At 34.0% G+C, this 22,014-nt stretch overlaps 1 long non-coding RNA gene across 2 annotated transcripts; it reads right to left on the bottom strand.

The window, feature by feature from the left end:
- Positions 1-17,129: 17,129 nt before the first annotated feature.
- LOC131047906 (uncharacterized) lies at positions 17,130-21,077 on the bottom strand. 2 transcript variants are annotated; one of them, XR_009106304.2, is made up of 4 exons: positions 20,892-21,077; positions 18,442-18,492; positions 17,660-17,813; positions 17,130-17,569 (listed from the first exon to the last, which is right to left on the bottom strand). It is a non-coding gene; the product is annotated as an uncharacterized LOC131047906 (long non-coding RNA). The 2 variants fall into 2 exon arrangements; XR_009106305.2 differs by lacking the exon at positions 18,442-18,492 and having other exon boundaries at positions 20,892-21,072.
- Between the last annotated feature and the right edge of the window lie 937 nt (positions 21,078-22,014).

Consider the following 22,014-nt stretch of genomic DNA (forward strand, 5'->3'; position numbering starts at 1 on the left):
CCAAAAACATGAAGACCTTAATATGATTTAAATCCAACCAACCATATAGTAATCCTGCAACATAGCTCGTGCTATCATTTCAACATAGCCCTACAATTTAGCCTACCATCCCAATAACAACAAAGACATGCTAAAAGTTAAAGTAGACCCATCAATGATGCCCCCCAACGAAGCCATTTTGACAAGATTAACAAACTAGTATATAGTGAATTGTTTGGCATGCATGTGGCAAGGCCATGGAGTGGTTCTTCAAAAGAATTGGCATCATACCCAATGGTGTGGATAAAACCCTATAGATTTAACATGGCATGTGCAATGTCTTGTAGAACTCAAATTACAATTACACTGGAGTGGATGGTCTTTTCTAGCTCCCATATATTCATGACTATCATGAGTGCAAAAGAGATTAGAAAGTGTGGAGAGATTTCTCGCTTCAACCACCTTATAATTGTTTGCATGATATTGGATGATCTTATTACTTGTTTGTCTCATATCCTCTTTCAACTAATCCCATTGGGGGGTTTTTCTCCTTGTCACTCCCTTTGCAGCTTGAAAGACTAAGACATGGACATTTTTGTGGACAATGCTCATAGGGTTGTAAGTGCTATTTTTACACAATCAAAATCTTGAAGGAAGAACCAATGGAGAAAGATGGGCACCATTGACTGCAACACAAGAAACTTTCTGAGACAATAAATCAAGAATGTGTAATCCCCACCAAAATACCATAGAGAAATATATCTATCTGACAAGCAAATAGAAACCCTTTTTTTTATTATTATTAACACTAATGCATCACATGTTAAGATTAATGAACATGTAGCATTACTCCATTATTGTCTAATCATACACATTATCAAATTCTTCTAACATGATCATAAACAAGTATGCAAGTGGAAATAGATAAAATCTCATTTACAATTATTCGTAGGGTATCTCAATGCCATTACTTAATTTGACACTAAGAACATGGCACCATATCCATTACCATAATCCAATACAACCCTAGCATTACTTTCTTCATTACTCATTTCAACAATATAAGAGATAGATCATCTATCTCATTTCACACATCTAAACCCATTTATGATACAATGCCATTACCCCTATTAGATCCATTTTAAGCATCATATCCAAATGTTCCTAATTTACTCATTCTCTTAAATATTATCACAACAACATTAATCCATTGATATCATCTACTACATATCTAACCCATTTCTTGATAACAATAGGAATTCACATGCCACTTAATACACATCCATTCTAAGGAATAAGAACAATAAGGAATAACATCTTCTCCTACTAAAAACATATATATATATATATATATATATATATATATATATATATATATATATATTCTAATTTCATTTAATATCATCCAATCACAATATAATAGTTGGCAGTTTTTGTGCCAATCTTAGCAGAGCTCAGATCTAGGATTTCAGTGTAACTAGCATTTAGTGTTAGTCAATACCGATAACAATACGTGTTATCAGTCTCAGCAGAGTTAGTTGCTTCTTCATAGTTTTTCAAAGTCATATAACATGAGGGTTATATGATGTGTCAATAACAGGTCATTTTATTGACCAGGTCGTGTTATTGACCACCGAGACAGGATCCAGTTGCCTAAGTGTTTGCCAAGGTTTTGATCTTGCGGGATAAGGTCCCGTGGGATAAGAGAGAAAAGGTAAAGCTTGGACTGCCTATCCCATGGAGATAAATAAAGATAGTTGAGACCACGTGAGATAAGAAAAGTAACAAAGAAAAGTGCAAAGCGAGCCCAAATTCTTTTTCGAGTTGGCTGGGTCAGTCAGTCAACTCACTTAGGTTCAACTGGCTCGAGGGGCTCCCGGTCGTCAGTGGGCCGATTTCCCCCTTCCTCTTACCAGTCACAAGATTTTCAAACGTAGCAAGCAGAGGCCACGGGATAAGAATTTTCAAAGGCGAGGAAATATTCCTCCTTATCTCATAGAGTGGAACGATGACAACAGATGGGTCGCGGGATAAGAAAGCAAAGCAAAAGACTTTCTTCTTATCCCGCGAGGTTAGAACAACGCACACCTAATGCCGCAAGATAAGATACAAGGGGAAAAAAGGACCCTTATCCCGCGAAGGAAAACAAAGACAAGAGCGATCTCATGGGATAAGGAGCAAACATAAACTACAAAGAATTTTTCTTATCCCGTGGGATAAATTCGAGGACACAAATGGCCTGCGGGATAAGAACAAAGAAAGCAAAGACCTTAAGGCCTTATCTCGTGAGGTTGAGAAAAGGCATCAAAGGTCCCATGGGATAAGGAAACAAGATTAAATAAAAGAAACTCTTATCCCATGGGAGGAAACAAAGATACAAGTGGTCTCACGGGATAACAAAAGTAAAGCAAAATCAAAGAAAAATGCTTATCCCACTAGGTTAAAAGGGACCTGTAGAGATGCTGCGGTAAGAATATAGTGCAGTCAACGGTCAACATAGCCAAGGATACGTGGACCCAAGGTGCCACGTCGACCAATTGTGTCCGTCGGATCTTCATAAAGGTCTGATCCGACGATCATGTTTTAATCATCGATTGGGCCTGCTAGAGGCCTAGATGGAGAGATATCGTGTGTCCATCTGTATGTGAATCTCTCAGATCAACAATCAGCATTTGAATTCATAGAGTCCATTGGCATTTGAACTTTTGTAGGCAGGTTATTGTCGACCCGACTGTCGAGAGGTTCTTCCTGCTCATGTCGGTGCCTCATATCTGATCTGATCGCCCTCCAACCACTAGATTTGCACACCATGACTCCAGATGCGACCCTGCAGGTCATTTTCAGACGCCACCATGCCCTCTTTAATGTAGAACAAAGACTTTGTGTCCTTGCAAGTGTGCTCAGCCATGCTTGTTGGCAAGGATTACTTTGGCAAGGGTTTTTTTTTTGTACTTCCAGAAACAGAGGACCAGCTTGCAGAGCTGACACAACACGTCATCACATCTCGAATCTTATCTCTCCCTCTCCTTTGATATTTTTATAACCTAACCTGGGTGGGTTTAGGGTTTTCTCAATTGCAACCATCTGAGTTATGCATGATCTATAAAGGCAAAATTGTAACATATTGTTAGCATCTTCTCCCTTCTTTTCTCATGCAGAATTCTTATGTCTCTCTAAATATGTAAATTTGCCTTGCCCTTTCATCAATAAAACTATCTTTCTTGCCTTTATTCGATTCTTGTAATCTTTGTAAGTGTTTACCTCTTTGTTTGAATGCTTTCTCCTTTGGTTTTTTGCAGTGTAAGTGGTCGTGTTGATTCCCAACCTTCACTCACACTTAGATGACTTAAGTAGAATAGAATTTTATGCATCCTTGGGTAGTTTTCATTAATGTTTTGTGCAGCTATAGGCAGGGATGGATTATTATTTCAGTCTAGGTGCAAACCCTTTTCCCTTCTTTCCTGCAACCCTTCTCTTTCTTCCTTTTCCTTGTCAAGCCATAGATTAGTTTTGTCAGTGTTAGGTTGGTCCAACACTCTACATTCAGATTGAAGAGGAAGTCGGCCTTCTCCGGAGATTCAACCTCACAACAACACAAGGTCCCACACTTGAGAGGTTGATTCAATGTTTCACAAGGTTGGTGGTCAAGCTTGATGACCAGGGGTGTAAACTTTTGTGTTAACAATAACCAATCATAAATCTAAATCCATATTTCCATAGATAAACAATATCCAAGATATAATTCAAGAATCAATAAGGATTACAATAATATATCCCATTACAAGAACAATGATCTCAACCTAATGCATTTATTCCATTAGATATGAATCCAATATTTGTTACATCAAGATACGTGATACTCAACTACAATTTAACTATCTCATGAATGCCAAATGAACCACAATACATCAATCGGCTCCATGGAACCATCTAATGGCTGAAGAGATATAGAAACTACATCCACGCATAAGAGCATCCAATGAATAACATCCCAATGAAAGAAGGCATTAGACCACCCGACCATGTGGAACCATAAGGAACCACCCCCCATGCTAGGAGATGACACAAGGTATCACACACACTTTAGACCTAGGCTGGCACCTATCAGCCAAGGGACATAGACACCACAACCATAACTGAAAACGTAACCTCGAGGCAATAATCCAAATCACACCACAAGTCTAAAAATCAAGAATATAAAACTCCCAAAGGCATATCAACAACCATGACATAAGTAACAAGGACACATGTAGGGGAGAGTGTCATCGGATGCTAGCCTCACAAAGAAGGGTGATCCACACCCCTGATAGACACGTAGAGTTGTCTCCACCTATGTGAGAATCAAGGGAGTTCAGCTTATCCAGTTACCAGATCTTCCCAGGCTCATCCCAAGTCATCCCTCAAGAGCTATAAGATGGGGCACACAAAACATCAATTTATTATCTTGATTAGATTAATCCTAATTACCCAACCCATCCAATTAATTATTAATGTTATCACTTGATTACAAAAATAAAACTTTCATGAGCTCCTGGAAGTCTAGACCCACAAGCATCCTTACAAGGAACCTCTTGGTGGACTATTCTCACGTGACCTCGACTGACACATGAAAGCCCACTCCCCCTAACCATGCTCCAAGACCTTAGGGTAACAACAACAATAAAATACAACCATAACAACAATAAAGAGGCTCAACAAATCAATCCACAACACCGTATCCACATAAATCTTCAACAATGAAATAATAGCAAAATGTCAAATCACATAAAATAACCAAGAGCCTCAAAACAAATTTACAAACATGAGTGAGGCATGATCCTTCTTTCTCATCGAACTAAAACATAAACATCCTCAACAAGGTAACATCATCTTGCTGAAAATATAAAGATATGCATATGCTCAAGCAAGGAAACCACATCTTGCTAAATCCCAAATATCAATATAACATCGGAGAGCCTTAATAAATCAAATACACCAGCTTAGAAATCTCAAGAAAATCGAAATGCAGGCTCTGGTACAAAAAATAAATCAACAAAACTAACGCAGAAAGGTCAAAACAGTTGTACAGAGTCAACGACGCATTCACAAGGTTCTGTCATGCATACAACAGTTATTGTAGAACATCTAACAGGCTAAACAATGCATTCGCAACACCCTACAACATATACACAATTACTGCAGAACGTCTAACAGACTAAACAATGCATTTGTGACACTCTACGATACATACACAGGGTTCTTCCGCACATACAACAATTATTGCATAACATCTTATAGACTAAACAATGCATTCACGACACTCTGTGACACATACACAAGGTTTTTTCGCACATACAACAATTATTGTAGAACATCTAATATACTAAACAACACATTCATGACACTTTGTGACACATACACAAGGTTTCTGCCACACATACAACAATTATTGCAGAACCAAAACAATACCAACAACTCCAAACCCAAAAAGATTCACAACAAGCATTTCCAAAAAATTTAACCAAATAATACAATAGTCCCAACCATTACATTTATAATTGATTTGTTCAATTCCTCAGCAACCCAAAATTTCCCACATACAATCTTGTCCAACAATCTTTTCAAAAGTAAATACAAAGAAGGACAACCTCCAACCTATAATAAAACAAAATGGTCAATGAAATTTGACGAAGCACAGTCCCAATCCCAAACCCAAATCCAAATCCAAATCCAAATCCAATCCAAATCCAATTCCAAAGCCAAAATCCAAAATCACACCATAATGAAAATATTCTCTAGCAAGCCAACCCCCAACAATGCTTAGAAAACTATATATATTACTTAGTAAAAAACCATAACCCATCATGACCGACATCAAATAATTAAAAATATTATTAATCATACCTACCTTACCCAAATTTGAGGTGAGAATAATAATAAAATAATATTATTTAAATCTCCAAATCTCATAGCCAATAATAAAAGAGGGTAGGTAAGGTAAATAGTAAATAAACAAATGGATAAAAAGAATAAATAATAATAAATAATAAATAATCTCATTAATCAATAAAAACAATAGAAATAGCTTATAAATAAAATAAATAAATCAAATGCCCAATAAATGTTAAACCACAATAGTATAAATAAATAAACAAACAATAATAATATCTTCACTATCACAACTCCCAAGTGGACCAATCATAACAAGGGGTAAGTAAATAAATAATAACAAATAAATAACCAATAAACAATAAAGCAAATAAATAAATAAACAATAAATAACACAACAATAAATAAATGAATAAATAAATAAATAATAATAATAAATCCAATAAATCAAAGGCTCAAATAATAAATATTCAAACAAACATTAAACCATCAAATAATAATAAAAAGGCACCAATAAAATATAAATTCATAAAATAAATATTAATGAATAATAATTTTCAAATAATAATAATCACATTAATATGAAATATTAATATCACCCATTAATATGAAATATTAATATCACCCATTAATTTATTTTTAATACTTAATAAACTATATGAGCCAATTAATTATTAATTTAATAAATAATCATGACTCACAAGGCAACCCGATATAGGGTTGAACAACATACCTCATGACACTAACCAATGACTCCAGCCAAGACACTAACTGGCAAGGGTATCAACTGAAGCCTAGAGTGTGTAGTAGGAACTCATGTCATATTCGATCAACTTGCCATTGGGATTAAGACACGCTCAGACCTGTGAGACCAGGTGGAGTCGATGTCTAGTACATGGAACCCTGCAACCACCAATAACCACAAGACAACATGTACAATTACATATATCATAAATAACTAGGCAAGTGAAGAGAATCACAACATCATGTTATGCTCGTAATGAGTCATAAGGCATCGTCTCTATCACGACAACCATAGCATCTACTCATCCAATATAATCATGAACTGGGGTTAGCACTAGTAAGATGCCATCATATCCTCATGATAAATATAATCCATACATTATTAATTAGTGCATATAGATCGCCAAATGCAAGTCCAATCATCATAATAGTCCATGATATAACACCATCCACATAAATCATAATGAACCCACTAATGTCAAAGAGAATATCAGTATAAAGAATGAAATAAGAGGCATCACGAGCATATACAAGTCCAAAAATATTTATCGCATCCTCTCATAAAGGATGAATCGAGGAGGGGCACTACAACCTCCCCCCTTAAAACTCGACTAACTCTTGGAAGTCACAAATCTTAGAATGAAGACATGCACGCATTAGTCTAAAACTTCTTTTGAACATAACCAAATTATATCTTTCCTTTAGAACAATTATAAACAAGATACCTAATCTTCACTAAAGGATTCATCAATCGTTAAAACATCTTAGTCCAACATTTTCCTAGCTCAAAGTAAGATAATCACAACCAAAGTTTTCCTTTACTTCCTTCAATAATCCAAAGTAATGCATTACACAGGAGGTAGAATAGGACACAACACTCTTACTAGCTAAAATGAGCATTCTAAATCATTAAAATATTTTCAAGAGAACATCATCTAGCAACATTTGTGAGATAAAACTATAAATCATGTCACTGAGTTAGCATCTATAAGAAAAAATCACAATAATTCACACTAGTCAAGCATGACAACACTCCTTTAACATCTATTTGCACACAATTAAGAAGACATAAATACATTTTACACATAGGCACGCCCCTATATTACTGAAGAAGTCATGTCATACATCTATACATGGGGGAATTTTGTGAGTAAGCTTCCTTAAAGACCAAATAAAATCAAAACATCCCACAATTTTCAGAAATCTATATCTCATAAACTCAAGAGGAAACAAGATTTATGACATCCAATTATCTTAGTCTCTACCACGCTTCCTGTTGGTTGAAAATTTTGTACACTTGGGGAAATATACAAAATTGTGGTTTCAACCATAGCACATGAGTAAAAACTCTCCCAATTAAGGGAAGGCCCCCCTATCTAACTACAACTTTGAAAATAAAATAGGATGGGACAACAATCTTTCTTCTTCATTCAAGAAAGACAATATCCTTTTCTCTTCATAGAAAAGGATAGTGATTGAATATAAACAACAGTAACCACTTTCAAATGAAATGAGAGAAAGGAAATGAAGTTTCCTGAAAGTGCAAAGACTTCCGTCACTTCCTTCGGGACAAGACGACAATATCAAGCTCAAAGACTTGATTATGTGAAGTCCTATCTACCCTTTTCTACACTAATGCTATAAAGAACGAGTTATGACAGCTCAAAGACTAAAAAACACTATTCTTTTCTACTTTAAATCATGGGAAGTAGTATAAGCGCAAAGACTTACAACTATTTCTCACAGAATCTATTCCTAAATTCTCTTAAGAACAAGTGAAAGCACAAAGACTTGCAGCTTCTCTCAACAAAATATTTAATTTAATATATATTAAACTCAACTACTTGCAGCACAAAGACTGCAAATAAGAAGTGATTAAGCTCTTTAGGAACACTTGCAAGAAAGATAATATAGAACACTAACTCAAGAATGTAACACAAAGACTCAAAGCTTGAGCAATTTCCTTCTATTCCTTTCAATTCTTGAATTTACACATGAAAGCTCAAAGACTTCTTTGCTGTAAATTTGACAGAGTTTTTGCTTGCTTTCCAAAAGATAAAGATTACAATAGACCTCTCAAGTATTTATAGAAGAGGAGCCTTGAGAAAAAGGTGGGAGGATCCTAACTAACTCGAGAGATTCTCTTAACCACCAAGACTTATTCAATAACTAACTAAGACTTGTTCCAACTACAGTCCTAATTGGACACAACTTGTAGTTGCTTTACATGTAATTACAAAAGTGCAAGTAATAAGTTAACTTGCAATTACAAAGTTTTTTTTTACATGTAATTTGTCAAAACAAAATTACAAATGCATAACTAAAACTATTCCATGTGTCTAAAGACACAACTCTAGTTGCATCATCCTTTGTTTGTGATGATCTTCATGTCGCTTCAGGATGCTAGAACTTGAAGTATTTTGGATTGGTAAAGACATCTTGAACCGAAACGGGAACTTGCATCCTTGTCTTGCTTGGGGTAGTACTAGCTTTTCAAGAGGGAAATGGTCGCCTTCCTCTTTTTATGTCATGACCATCTTTGTCTTGAAAGCATTCTATGTTCTCAACCATGAATTCTTATTGTATCTCTTCTTTGTATCATCCTCCAATCTTGAAATCTGCTTGCAAAATAAGGCTCATGCCTTAATTCATTGATTTGGTAGGTCGTGTGTACAAACTGGACTGAGAAGGGAAGGGATAAATTGATGCAAAAATGGGCTCACAAGTGAATTTCGGGTTTTGGAAGCTGCATTACATGTGTGGGAAAAACAAGAGCATTAACTTGCAATTGTGGGGAATAAACATGCCACTTCATATGTGTAATGGGTAACTACAAGTTTGTACTTGAAATTGGGCCTTTAGAAGTCATTTTCAAGTGTTTTTTGAGTGCATTTTGGACCAATTTCGGGTTCTGGATGGCTGACCGCAAGTAGACTTTTAATGGGGAAAATGAATGAAGGTGTGAAATGAGTGGATGAAATGGTATGAATGGTATGTACGGATGATGGAAATGAATATGAAAAGATTTTGGGAAGATCATCTTCAAGAAAATGGGAAGAACTTTCAACATGTAATCCGGTTCTAAAAACTCGATTTTGAAAGAATGGATATTTTTCATCTTTGCAACTTCATATTTAAACAAAAGATGGTTAAATCTTTTATCTATAAGGGAAGAACAATTATTTTCATCCAGCTTGTAATCGGGATTTAAAATCCCAAACACAATTAAAGAGGGAAAATGGGGAAGAACAATGCAATTCTAAAATTGCTTTACAGAGGGGAAAATCTCTCTCACAAAACCAATTTTTGGGGAAGAACCAACATATTTACAAATTTACAACTAGAAAGGAAAAACAAGAAAACAAGAAAACAAGAAAAATGATACAAGAAGAAAAGAAATCCTACCTTGCTCCAATCTGAAAATGCCTCTCCAAAAGATGATCAATCTTTGAAAGAAGGAAGGAGAACTCTTAAAAAGAAATTAACCGCATTCCAAAACCCTAGCCACGATTTTGAAAAAAAATGAAAAAATACCCAAAACTGAAAAATGTGGCAGCAAATACATGAAAAATGAATCAAAGAAAGCTCCAATCTCCATGCCTAGATGAAAGAAGCCAAAACGACTTAGGAGAGGTATGATTCATGGCATTTGAAGAAGTAAAACGTGGCATTTTCAAAAACATTTTTTGTTGTTAAAACGCCTTCAAACTAGCAAACAAATACACCAAATGGCATGAGAAGAGTTTCAAAATGCATAAAAATAGGGAGGAATCCAAACGCCTTCTATCTCCCAAAAAATCTCCACAAAATTTTTCCTAAAATCCTCAAAAAAACATTTTTCCTTGCAATTCGGGTTTTTTGGAACCAATAACAAGTTCGAAATGCATTGAAACAATGAAAATCAGGTTTTTTAGAAGATATAACGAGTTTAAAATTTCACTTTTTCAACATGTTGGGCAAAATCGAGATTTTTTGGCCAAATAGCAAGTTTAAAATGTAAAAAATGCACTTTATGAGCAAAATCAAGTTTTTGGAGACGAAGTGCAAGTTTTAAATTGTCACTTTTTCACTAACAAGGCAAAATCAGGATTTTTGGAGAGAGATACAAGTTTTATGCACTTGTAAAAGGGAAATAAAACCCCTACAACAAGTTATAACTTACTTGCACATATGTAATAGGGGTTTAAAATCCCTATTACATGTAAGAACCATTAAAGTAGGGGTTTTTGGAGACAACTACAAGTTTACTTGTAATTTAGCCAAAAAGTCCCTATTTTAACTAAACAAGCCAAAAAACAATAAAAATAATAAAAACAACAAAGGGGAAATTTAAAACAAATTACAAGTATTCATATTTTAATAAAAGTGCAAATGTAATAAGCTGAAAATTCCCCTACAAAGACCAAAACAATGGACATCATTAAAACTTGCAGTTTGAAGAAAATTCTCCACCTGCAGTTGGGATTTTAAAACCCGAAATTGAAGGAAAGACATAGCAAACGAACCCAGAATTCGATGAAATTCGAAACGTAGTTCAAGGATGGACTGAGGATTAAGGCAGTCCAAGGATTAGTCAAAATTCTACCTCGAGAAGCATGCCATAGAGTAAATTTTTTTCATTTTTTCACAAAAATTTCATGTAATGGTCCTTCATTTTTGAAAACAAAAATGAGGACAACAACTGGCTCTAACTGGGGAACTTCCTTTGATTCTTGGGGCGATTGAAGGGAGTAGAATCTAGAACTCTAAGTGCCTTAGTATCCATTGGGTTACAGAGTCAAGCAACAAAGACACGAATGACAAGACGAATGATATGACTGACGCAAAGCAACTAACTAAGACGCTAACTTGTGCAACTGCACTTATTGAATATGGAAACCTACCTATCCTAAACTAGCCACAGAGAAAAACCTTTCAAATGAAACCATTCACTAGCTCAACAAAATAATTGCCTTTCTTCAACAACTTATAGAACCTTGCATGATGATGAGCAGCCACAACCAATTGAAGAACAAACAATTGTACCGGAACTTGATGCAACACTCCTTGGAAAAGATGAACAAATCCACCTTCCTCTTGAAATGAATCATATGTACTGCTGCTCCAAAGTAGATTTTTAAAACTAGGCTGCTCTTACTTAGCTGAAAATGCATGTTTGGCCTCTTCCTCAAGTGTATCTACTAGCTCAGGAACAAGTGAAACCTTTGTCCTCTCGTTGGCTTCCAACCAAGAAAGATGTCTGATTGGACATCCTCTTGATGGGACAAAAACAAAATTCTTCTTGTTGATTACATCTTTATCAGCTGCTTCTTCAGCCATAACCTTATGCTGGACAAAAAGATCTTCATGTGATTCAAATGAAACCATGATTGCATTGCATTCCTCAGTATGTTGTTTACAAACTTTAAATTTGAGAGAATCATCAACAAGACTTGAACAAGATTCTTCTATAGAGCTTTCTTGAGGACTTGAACAAATATCAAAACCTCCATCTTGGAAAATAGACTCTTGATTTTCATCTTTCTCAAGTTGCTCATGATCTTTTAACTTATAGGATACCGATTTGACATCAAAGCTTGAGCAAAACAATTCCATCTCATCCCAAAATGTATCCTCTTCAATATCTTCTTTGCTCTTTTGAATAGGAGAGCTGAAATTTGCTTCATGACAACTCTCATCAAACTTTCCAAAATTCAAAATAGAATTGTTTTTATGTTCATAAACCATCCTTTCACATCCTATGACGTGATTTTCCTCCTTCATCAGCACCTTGCAAAGGTGGCCTTCAACCTCTTGTTGTGCATTGTCCATGGTATCCGACACGGTCCATTCTCTTTGTTTGTCAGCTTTCTGGAACTGCATAAACCGGATTTGAGAGTCGCCAGCTATGTCTGCTTCCACATCTTCTTGGAAGAGACCAGCAAGATCACTTTGTTCAAATTCAAAATCCTCCACTGCTACATTTGTTGGTGGTGCCTCAAGAGCAAGCCCTTCTGGTGTTGAAGGAAGCTTGTCTTGATTTTCAGCTACATAACTAGGAGAAATATCTGGGTATCGGCCTCATTGGAATGTCATCATAAGGGGAAGAGAATACACCTTGAGCTATTTTCCTTTTGAGAGCAATCAACTCATTAGCCAACTTCTGCACCATGGGATCTGTTCTCTTAGTAGCCCATGCTCCCAATGAAGAGATTTCTTTGGACCCATTTGATTCTATCTTTATCTTACCAACAAGGATAAGATCATCTTCAATATCAATTGCCAAAGCTTGCGCTGCTGTAAGGTCTCTCAGAACTTCCCTTCTCAACAAAAAACATACTTCTGACACTTGAACATTGATGAAGAAGCACTTCAAATTTGTAGTGGTAGGCTGAGCAACAACTGAAATTTTGTTACACAACTTATTGAATTTAGCCACAAAATCGCGCATGGGTTCATGTGACTCTTTTTTCATTTGAGCCAACTGAGCTAATAATGCATGCACATCTTCTATAGGCTTGAACCTCTCTTCAAACTTGACTTTAAGTGTGGCCCAAGATATAATCGAACTGGCTGAAAGGTTATAAAACCAGTCAACAACAATACCTTGGAGAGTATCCACAAATAGCCTTACAGATACATCTTCGTGTTCAACACCATGAACACCACATGCAATGTAGAAAGCAACAATGTGTTCATCAGGGTGTTGTTGTTCATCTCCAAAGGACTTGGGAAAGTTCTTCCTCGAACCATCAGGAAGAGCATGTAATGGCGGAGTTAGATTCAACGGACCAAGAGCATTCCTCCAAGGACCTTGAGCAACCATTTAACATATCCTTGGTGAAATCTTGAGAAACTACAAGAACAACGAATAGGATACCAATATACATCAAACAAAAGCGTGAGGCTTTTGGATGTGTATTGGTATTTCTAGCAGAAGCCCAATAAAAGTTATTCTTCTTTTTTTTCCTTTTTTTTTTAAAATCAGCAAGACACTAGTCTTCAAATGAAAGCATGAGGCTTCCGAATGCATTCATGTCCCCAGCAGAGTCGCCAAAAAACTGTTGGTTGAAAATTTTGTACACTTGGGGAAATATACAAAATTGTGGTTTCAACCACATCACATGAGTAAAAACTCTCCTAATTAAGGGGAAGGCTCCCCCTATCTAACTACAACTTTGAAAATAAAACAAGATGGGACAACAATCTTTCTTCTTCGTTCAAGAAAGACAATATCCTTTTCTCTTCACAGAAAAGGATAGCGATTGAATATAAACAAAAGTAACCACTTTCAAATGAAATGAGAGAAAGAAAATGAAGTTTCATGAAAGCGCAAAGACTTCCATCACTTCCTTCGGAACGAGACGACAATATCAAGTTCAAAGACTTGATTATGTGAAGTCCTATCTACCCTTTTCTACACTAATGCTATAAAGAACGAGTTATGATAGCTCAAAGATTGAAAAACACTATTCTTTTCTACTTTAAATAATGGGAAGTAGTATAAGCGCAAAGACTTACAACTATTTCTCACATAATCTATTCCTAAATTCTCTTAAGAACAAGTGAAAGCACAAAGACTGCAAATCAGAAGTGATTAAGCTCTTTAGGAACACTTGCAAGAAAGATAATATAGAACACTAACTCAAGAATGTAGCACAAAGATTCAAAGCTTGAGCAATTTCCTTCTATTCCTTTCAATTCTTGAATTTACACATGAAAGCTCAAAGACTTCTTTGCTGTAATTAGGAGAGTTTTTACTCATGTGTTGTGGTTGAAACCACAATTTTGTATATTTCCCCAAGTGTACAAAATTTTCAACCAACACTTCCATTGCGCTACTCTGATACAAACATTCGATGCATCTATCATCCAATAAAATCATTCAGTACCTTGAGTCTTGGAATTTCAAAGTCTTAGATTTCCATGGTCTTACAAATGTAAATTTCAACCCAAACTAAGAACCATTGTCATTAAGATTCATTGATTTAGATAAGTTTTGAAAAAGGGGTAAATACATAGTGAAGTTTGTCGATTTGATGTGAAAAGTTTAAGTTTTGTAAGGTTGAAAATATGAGTAAAAGTTGTTAGAGCATTTTAACAACTAGTTATTCTTTTTTTGCTTGAGTTCACTTAGTTGCGCTTTTGTGCTTCTAGTTGCTTTAGTTGTGCATCTAGTTTAGTTGTTGTACATCTAGTTTAGCTAGAGTTGAGCTTTTGGTAGCTCCTCATGCTTGCACTTCAGTTCTCCTAAGTTTAGCTTAAGACATCTTTGTGCTTTCTTTATAACCACTTCATTGTATAGTTGTAATTAATTCTGTAATCTTTGCTTGAGGAATATGGAATATTTTTCTTGCAACTTTTGTTTGTGAAAGGTGTTCTAATTTGTTGTTTGATCTTGCAAGCTTATGTTGCAAACTTTTGTGTTACAAAATTCAACATGGTATTACAGCTTAATCTAAAATTCAACAAAAGTCATACAATTGTTTGTATATGTCTATAGACACAAGTATAACAATATTTGCATACATTATATATATATATATATATATATATATATATATATATATATATATATATATATATATATATATATATATATAGAGAGAGAGAGAGAGAGAGAGAGAGAGAGAGAGAGAGAGAGAGAGAGATGTAAACATCTATGTGTGTGCGCACGCACACACACACACAAAAACAAAGAAATAAAAATCTAACCTTTGAAATAACCTAATGTAAAGTAATAAAATCAATAGAATAGATAGTTCTCACTTGAAAGGAAATTGCTCTCCCCAAGCTTAAATCACCAGGTCTATATTTTTGAGTAATCCATAGACTAATATTAACTGTTTTGTTCAAGGGGATACTAGTTTGTTCACCTAAAAATATTGTACATTAGTTATATACATAAAAAGGATTTTAATAAGTTCTTGTTTGTCAGTGTTTGTAAGATGGACAATAGTAAGCAAATATAACTTAAATATAATGTAAAAACCTAATCTAACCAAGACAAAGAGTAGGTAGAAGATTTCTACGTATTTTTGAGTAATCCATAGACCAATATTAACTATTTTGTTCAAGGGGATACTAGTTTGCTCACCTAAAAATATTGTACATTATTTATATACATAAAAAGGATTTTAATAAGTCCTCGTTTGTCAATGTTCGTAAGATGGACAATAGTAAGCAAATATAACTTAAATATAATGTAAAACCTAATCTAACCAAGACAAAGAGTAGGTAGAAGATAAAATGGGAATTTTTTTCCAAATATGCATCAACAATTTTTTAGAACCTTTGTGAAAGTGTCATGAAAATCATTGGGTAAAAATCAAATTCTCACAACCTATACACCAAGACAATGAAATAATCCAAGGAAAAATAATCATCATGTAAAGGCTTAGGATGATCACCATAAACCATGTGTAGATTGGTTAGTGATATACACTTCTCTAAGAAACACATAGGGCAAAGCTTTGAATCTAAAAACTGCTAAAAAAAAAAAAATCTTGTGTAAACGAGAGTGATCAAAATTCACATAGACATAATTCCTAGGCTAGAAAATAAAGAAAGAAATCAACCAGTATCATATTGAACTCAAGAAAATAAATTGCAACATATTTTGATGGCTTATACCTCCCCTTTTCCAACCCTTCACAATGACAATAAATTATGTACATATAGATTCCAAACTACAAAATATATTAAGTTCCCTTACTAAGTTTTCCATAATCAATGATCTAGTTAATTAAAATATTAAATGTCAATGATCTAGTTAATTACAATATTAAATGCCTACTTTAGACTTTATTTCCCACTTAGAATATTAAATGTCAATGATCTAGTTAATTACAATATTAAATGCCTAATTTAGACTTTATTTCCCACATGAAATCTTGTCTACAATATCCTTGATAATGTGCTCACATTCAACTTTCACTCCAAAATATTTGAGACAAGTGTCATCATCCATGAGATAAAATTTGACTCTTCAAATTTTATTATTGACAAACCTTGGAAGACTTGTTACAGATTTATACCATGATTAAATGGATTCCTAGAGAGTAACTAGTTTCGTGGTTCTATCAAGCTCCTATGATCTCTCAAGAATGAAAAGTGTACATTACACATCTTTCCCTACCCCTAATTTGACTCAAAATCCTAGAGATCCAATAATCATATCCTCTAATATTATCCTTTTTCCTTTTGAAAAAGGTAAAGAACCTAAAATAATTGATTGTACCTCAAAGGTCAGTGTCTTGGTAATTTCATCTTGCATGAACATAACTTTCTTGGTTAGTACTGTTCATATTTTATTTATTTTTTAAATAATTTTTACCAACATTTAATCAAACAATTTACTTTCATGATACTTACAATCAAAAAATTATTTCTTTCATTGATATTATTTCTTTTTCAAAATTAAATTAAATATATTCTCATCATAAACTTTCAAAGATAACCAGACATTTAAACTTTAAAAACAACTTAATCTATTTATTTTTATTTATTTTTTCTCTTTTACTTTGCTAAATAATATTTTACATTTTCTTGAAAGATCAAATTGATTAACAAAGAGCAGTGCACACGGCATTGTAGTGTAATACAATGGACTGTATTGGTAATTTACTTGTCTTTGTATAAGAATTACAACTAATAACCCGGAGGAAATTATCGCAAATTGGCAATATAGTTTACTTGTCTTTATAAAGGAATTATAACTAATAACTTGCAGGAAATTATCTCTAATTGGGCTCACTAAACAACCAGACCTTGTATCCACCAACTCAACAATCTCCTTCAAGCCTTCGCTCTGGTATTGCTCTGGTATTGGTCTTTGGGCATCATCCCTCCGTTGGAAATCTATTCAACATGTTGCTTTCTCAAGTTCTTATAATGTTTGTACAAATCAGTATCCTCTTGTGTTAGAATGTGCCCTTTTTTTACAAATCCACCAAGTAGATGCCATCCCCATGTGCATTTCAAAGACCTTAATCCATTCCTCCAACAAAAAAATCAAGTCTGTATTAGAAAAAAGGCATTTCAATGACAATAGATAGAAAACAATTTAACAATTCTACTCTTTATATACCTTATGATAGAGTACCAGTTCAGAAACAGGTCCTTCAATTTTCCTACGCTGCTTAAATATTTTCTCCTTATCAGAGTCATAGAACACTGGAAACTGGTATAAATATTTATCAACATTTAATCTCCAAGTCTGCTGGAGTGGATGCAGTGACAATCTATTTGTAAAAAGAATATATGTAAGGATCTTGCATGGAAGCCTTAATTTTTCTCCATAATCTTCTTTAGGTAAATTACCAAAATTGCTATTATTTTTTTAGTCAAGACATCCCTAGCTTCAAAACTAAGGATACCAATATGTTCACAACCAAAAGATCAAATTGATTAACAAAGAGAAATGCACACATAATTGAAGGAATTTGACATGTTAGAGAGAAGACCCAACTCTTGTAATACAATGGACTGTATTTGTACAGGAATAATAAATAATTACCCGCATGAAATTATCATTGTCTCGAATTGGACACAGTAAACAATCACCAACTCAACACTCCTTCAAGACTTCTCTCTGGTATTGGATGATCAATTCTGACTGTCACAGTGCTATAGACTTGTTGCTTATTTTTCCTTCCTTTTACCTAAACTTCCACTTCCTTTGTATCTGTCCTACACGTCCCAACATGCACTTCTATACAAAGGAAATTTGTCTTGACCATATTCAACATGTTTTTGTTTTGATAACTTACCATATAATGTATTGATACATAATTACCATCTCATATTTGATAAAATAGTTGATATTAACTTATAATAAAAAAAACATTTCTCATTTGTAGCCCTTCTAACCTTTTTTCTCTTCACATTGCTGATGTGGTTGTCATTTCCCATTCCTTATTTCTGGTAAACATGTGCAAACATAAGCAAAATTGAAAATATTGGCTAGCTCAAAATATTGGCTAGCTCTCACTATGTTTCCCATAATCGACAATTATCTTGCTAGCATGCTTCAATTATACCTTCAAAAATATTTAAATAAAAAATATATCATCTTTTAAGAAAAACCATTAAAAAAAATCAGTATATCCCTTTCTTGATAGTAACTAGCTAATATTTACAAATTTACAAAGTTACAGTATCTTTGATGTCTTAACTTTCTAGACAGAAGCATGAAGACCTTAATATGATTTAAATCCAACAAACCATACAATAATCCTGCAACGTAGCTCGTGCTATTATTTCTTATTTCAACACAGCCCTACAACTTAACATGTCAGCAGGAACACAGTGTGTTAGTTCAGACCTCACCAGAGTATATGCTGTAAGTAATCCTACAACATAGCTCGTGCTATTATTTCAACATAGCCCTACAACTTAACATGTCAGCAGGAACACAGTGTGTTAGTTCAGACCTCACCAGAGTATATGCTTACCCCCTAGCCTAGCATCCCAATAACAACAAAGAAGACTTGCTAAAAGATCAGGTAAGCCCATCAATGATGCCCCCAGCTAAGCCATTTTGACAAGATTAACAAACTAGTATATAGTAAATTGTTTGGCATGCATGTGGCAAGGCCATGGAGTGGTTCTTTTTTCAAAAGAATTGGCATCATATCCAATGATGTGACTAAAATCCTTAACATAGCATGTGTAATGTCTTGCAGAATTCAAATTACAATTGCACTGGACAGGATGATCTTTTCTAGCTCTCATATAATCATGACTAGCATGAGTGCAAGAGAGATTAGAAAATGTGGAGAGATTTTCGTCCCTTACCCTCTCTCAGCTAATTCCATTTAGGGGTGTTTCTCCTTGTCACTCCCTTTGCAGCTTGAATGACTAAGACATGGACATTGTTGTGGACAATATTCACAGGGTTGTAAGTGCTATTTTTACACGGTTAAAAACTTAAAACCTTGAAGGCAGAACAAATGGAGAAAGACGGGCACCAACCACTGCAATACAAGAAAGGTTTTAAGACAATAAATCAAGAATGGATGTAACATGAGATCCATTTAAAAAGATGCAGTGAATCATACTACGTGCATTATAATGTTTATGCCCAGGCGCATGCACTTCAGGATATTAACTAGCCAGTGACCTACCCTCCGGAGTTACAAAATACTTAAGATGGTAATCCAGGTGAAGAAAAACTCAGCATTGCTAATATTAAGGCCAAATTCACACAAGAAAGGAAAGTGGAAGTCCACAGCTGAGTCATCTTAAAAACAAGTGGCCAAAAGCAAGTAAAGCACTACAGTTATTTCAATTAGGGCATCCAGATAGTTGTTAATCAGTCAGTTCTTCACCAACAGTATATAAAGGACGAATTCAATTCATGCGTTCTCTGCTACACTCATGTTTCCTTAGAGTTGTGCGTGCTTTTGTTTTCTTCACCACTATTTTCAACTTCATTTCCCTAGCCTCTGTACTCTTCGTCTTTGACAGATTCAGTGTGAGATTTCAACCATCACTTGTCTTGTTTTGAGTTGTAATTATGTAGTTAGGCTTAGAGGCTAGATTGCATCAGTATTCCTCCATGGATTTTATCTCTGTGAACAAATTTTCATCAATTTCAAAAACTAGTACTGTTTTGTATTTAACATCATTCATATTAATAAATAAGTTTTGAAGTCCAAGGAAAGGATTTTATCAGATTGTTTTCTATTGGGTAATTAACAATTCCTTAAATTTGCATGAGCAAACAGATGATTAATTATAGGTATGTTCAAGTCCCTTTATCATCAAATCTTATAGCAAGATTTCTGTAGGTGTGAGTGGTAGACATGATCGAGTCTCTTAAAGTGGTTTAGGCAATATTTGAAATTCATATATAGCAATCAGCATATGCAGAAAATTTCCCCCCCACTTTGCCCATTTTTTCAAAATTTCAGTAGCCAAATGAAGGACTGTATCGAAATGTTTGTGATTCCCGCCCTTGAATTTCCCATCATCACGAAGCCAATGCATCTTTTATTATTTTTTATTTTTTGGGGGGTCTGACTACTAATTTTATTTTCTAGATTTACATTTCCCAAACAGTAAAAATAGGACATTAAATCTAGTTCTGTAAAATGACCATGGCCGTGCCTCATTTACTTAAAACCCCATTAATGATTTTCTGATTCAACTCGCTTAAAATTTTCATCTAAAGAAAACGGATGCTTAAAATAGACTTTCTGATTAATGTTGGATTAATTTTTTTCTATGAAACTCATTTACAGGTTTCAAGAGAAAGCTCAATCTTAAATGTAATTAAATAATCACACTGCCACAATCGAAAACAAATAAAAACTTACCTTAATGTTTTTAATTAGATCATCAGGGGAGGGAAGACGAGCAAGCAGTCCAATAGCCCCAGCCTCCATTAAAATCTCCTGTAACTCACCTTACATAATCCCATTATTTATACTATAATAAACCAAAACTCATAAGGACACGTAGAGTGCTGCTGTGTAGAGATTTGCAGAAATATAAAGACAAGTTATAAAATGAGTGTGCCAAGTATTATACGGCCTGCCACAGATATCTGTTCTCCATAAAATGCAAATAACATACAACTAAATCGATAAAAATTATATATAACTAACCCCATTCAGCAACAAAATCCAGGCTTAACAGAGATGACACCCAGAAGGTCATCTAGGCTTAATATCCCAGCAATGCATCTATTTTGAATTTAAATTTGATTTCCATTTTCTGCTTTCAAATTGTTTATATTTTTTATTTTTTTATTTTAATGCTTACAACTAAAAATGTATTAAAGTGGGTGTACAATTATATTTTCTAAGAACACTACATTTAGTCTCATAGGCTATATTTAGTTCCATAGGTTATATTTAGTCCGGTGGACCTTAAAATAATTTTCATCAGTTTTGCACATGTCTAACTTTCTTCTCATCTTATCAATTTAGTTTTCGTAATTCCCTCGATCCATTTTATCAATAAGATATATGTTTTTCTTTTATTCCAAATTTTAATAACATGATAAATATATTTAAGTGATTTTAGTCCACTTTACAATTTGATTGTTTTTAAATCTTCAATAAAAAATTTTGTTAACAAAACTTCAGTTAATACTCAATTGAATTATCACTTTTCTAATAAAAAATTTAAGCTAAGAATAAATGAGCCTAACTTTTTTAAAATTTAATAAATTAAAATCTCAATATTTTAAAATATCTATTTAGATTTTTAATTATTAATGTATGTTTGAATTTAATTATTTCGACATATTTTTTATGTTTAAATGTATTCAAAAAATTGTAATTAAATTTATTAAAAATTGCAAATTTGTAATAGATTTATTTTTCAATTTTTTTAGTGAATTTTAATTTTGTCTAATTTTATTTTTTGGTGATGGAAAATTTGTAAATGGGATATATATATATATATATATATATATATATATATATATATATA

The sequence above is a fragment of the Cryptomeria japonica genome, chromosome 3 (assembly GCF_030272615.1).
Source record: "Cryptomeria japonica chromosome 3, Sugi_1.0, whole genome shotgun sequence".
Classification (NCBI taxonomy): domain Eukaryota; kingdom Viridiplantae; phylum Streptophyta; class Pinopsida; order Cupressales; family Cupressaceae; genus Cryptomeria; species Cryptomeria japonica.